Here is a 3,470-nt window from a genome sequence, read left to right on the forward strand (position 1 = left end):
GAGCTGGTGCCCTGTAGGACTAAAAGTCAACGGAATCAAACTAAGCAGAACCTCGAGAGAGAAAGGGGATTCCAGGGTCAGACGTTAGTATTACAATTGCATGGTAGGGAAGGCCTAAATAGGCCTCCAGCCCCCGGGGTCCAGGCTATGGTGTCAGTTGTCCGTGATCCCATCACCCCTGGACGGGATTGTGGGCAGAATTAGTGCAATCCGCTTTATCTGACCATAAAGAACTTGGAAAAGAACGAGGCGAGACTTAATAGAACAATACTGGGTATGAGAGTTGGGGGCCAGGCAGGATGGGGGGGGATGCAGCTGTGCTGCACATATATCACGGTCATTGAAGCTGAGTCTGGGGGCTCATCCACCACTGATAAGCAGGAAAAGATTAGAATAATTGAGACGACGGATTTGGAAAAGACCTTTGAAATAGAAACGGGATACGGGGAGGTGAATGCCTGGATGGAATGGGTCAAATATACTGTGAGGAGCATGAAAAAGAGTGATTGCTACGCATGCACGAGTGCCCGCCCTAACCCTCAGGTGGTCCCATTCCCGTTGGGATGGGAGAAACACCCACGAACCATGGACTGCATGATAAGGCTGTACCAGGACCGAGAGGCCTGGAACGACCCCATTTGTCGACCCTTGAGTTTGAAGTTTCCCCCCGTCAGGTCTGAGGGGGCGCCCCGCCCGCCATCATTCTCAGGGGTAACGGGTACGCACCAGGCCTGCGTCTCTCGGACGGGACTACAGTGGGACGACGATGTGGGGACATTTGACAAGTGCAGCGGATCAATTCGGCTGGTCAATGAAACTTTCGGGGGCGGGAATTACTCCCACATTCATGTACCTAGGGCAGACCTCTGGTGGTATTGTGGTGGGAGGGTTCTGCGACCGACCCTGCCCCAAAAATGGACGGGTACTTGTGCGATCGTTCAATTGGCCATCCCATTCACCCTGGTATTCGAAAAACAAGAGCAACCCCGTTCTAGTGGAAGAACTGAGAGAGTTTTGGAGACCTCTTTCGATGATAACATATATTTAGATGCCATAGGGGTCCCCAGGGGTGTTCCTGACGAATACAAGGCTAGGAACCAGATAGCGGCGGGTTTTGAATCGTCACTGTTTTGGTGGGTGACCATCAATAAGAACGTGGATTGGATTAATTATATTTACTACAATCAGCAGAGGTTCATTAATTATACCCGGGATGCAGTGAAAGGAATAGCAGAACAACTGGACGCCACTAGTAGGATGGCGTGGGAAAATAGGTTGGCCTTAGACATGATGTTGGCAGAGAAGGGGGGGTGTTTGTGTCATGATAGGCACTCAGTGCTGCACTTTCATCCCCAACAAAACAGCCCCTGATGGGTCCATCACCCGCGCCCTGGATGGACTCACCACAATGGCGGACGAACTGGCCGAAAACTCGGGCATCGACTCTGGCCTCAAGGACTGGTTGGAAGCTTGGTTCGGAAAATGGACGGGGGTGGTCGTTCCCTTTCTTGTCTCATGTATAGTGGTGGCAGGAGTACTCACTGCCCTTGGGTGTTGCGTTATTCCCTGTGTCCGGGGATTATCTCAACGACTGATCAAAACCGCCCTTACTAAGAAGGATGTTCCCTATGGGCAGGTTGAACGAATAAATCTCGAGATGGAACAACGTGAATCCCTCTGGGGCGGGGGCAGTATTAGAGAAGGGCAGTTTGATGAACAAGCTCGGGAGTCATTAAATGCTCTGGAGAAGAAACTTACGGTTGAAAAATTACAGGCTGTAAGAAAAGACACGGGGGATTTTTAGGGGGTCGTGTAATTTTTAAACGGTTAGCTGCCTTTTAGTCTTTTCTACCTCATAGTAAACACAAGCAGACACTCGAAACTGTTGCCGGACCTCCCCCACGTTTATATGAATGAAACAGTTGTAACAGCTTTCCTCGATAGTTGAGAGACGGCCCTGAACCACAGTTGTACAACATCATCCACATAAGGAAAGAACGGGGAGCTCGAACACTGATTGGCCAAGTGAATAACAAAATAATCGCAGGCACCAGAACCCAAATAAGGAAAACAGTGGGAATCCTAGCACTCGTTGGTCAAGACAGCAGTAGTAGACCCAGCCCACATATACATGTATATAATGCGTGGAGATTACTATGCTTGTGTGTGTGTGTACCTTTGGGAACAGCACCCGACTTTGCAAAGTTGAATGAAAAAGTTTTGGACAGACTCCTCCGTGTCTTTGTTCCTGGGAAGGGAAATAAAGAAGTGCCGTAGATGGGGCTGGACAGCCACTTATCTCGCACATTTTTGACTGCGTTGTTAGGATTGCGATTCAAGGATTGTTTGTTTGAGTCTCACCAGATTCGGAGTTTAGAACATAGAATATAGAACATAGAACAATACAGCACAGAATAGGCCCTTCGTCCCTCGATATTGCACTGACCTGTGAACTATTCTCACTGCGTCTCCCCACATTATCCCAAAATCATCCATTTGCTTATCAATTTATTTCACACTTCAGCTGAATCAATGATTGTTCTACTGATTCAATGTCAATTCCACTCATCTGGAGTTCTCGTCTCTGCTACTGACCAGGGGACATCCCTCACCTTCTTGGGGGTGAGTTTTAAAGGAATCGTATCATTTTGAAACACGATCAGACCAGAATCGGCTGCTCATTCACAAAACCCACTGCAAAAGCCCACTGTCTCTAAACGCATTTTCCACCCACAGTTGCACAGAGTTTTTCGGTTTATTCACAGTCTTTTTCCCATTGGGTGACAGGTTGATGTGGATAGGTTGGGAAAAGATATTGATGTGTTTGGTCAGCCATAATGATATCAAATGACGGGCGGGTAAAATTGCCTCCTCTTGCTCATCCCCAGTTGGTCTGACCTCAGTGGTGGGAAAGATGCTGGAGTCTTTTATAAGCGATGAAATCACGGCACATCTGGATAGTAGTAACAGGTTAGGACGGAGTCAGCATGGATTTATGAAGGGAAAATCATGCTTGACAAATCTTCTTGAATTTTTTGAGGATGTAACTCTGAAGATGGACGAGGGAGATCCAGTAGATGTAGTGTACCTGGACTTTCAGAAAGCTTTTGATAAAGGTTAGTGAGTAAAATTAGGGCGCAAGGTATTGGTGGCAAAGAACTAGATTGGATTGAAAATTGGTTGGCTGATAGAAAACAAAGGCTGGTGATAAACAGCTCCATTTCGGAATGGCAGGCAGTGACCAGTGGAGTACCGCAGGGATCCGTGCTGAGACCGCAGCTTTTTACAATATATGTAAATGATATAGAAGATGGTATCAGCAATAACATTAGCAACTTTGCTGATGATACAAAGCTGGGTGGCAGGGTGAAATGTGATGAGGATTTAAGGAGATTACAGGGTGACCTGGACAAGTTAGGTGAATGGGCAGATGCATGGCAGATGTAGTTTAATGTGGATAAATGTATGGT

This window comes from Chiloscyllium punctatum, chromosome 17 (genome assembly GCF_047496795.1).
Source record: "Chiloscyllium punctatum isolate Juve2018m chromosome 17, sChiPun1.3, whole genome shotgun sequence".
NCBI classification, from domain to species: Eukaryota; Metazoa; Chordata; class Chondrichthyes; order Orectolobiformes; family Hemiscylliidae; genus Chiloscyllium; species Chiloscyllium punctatum.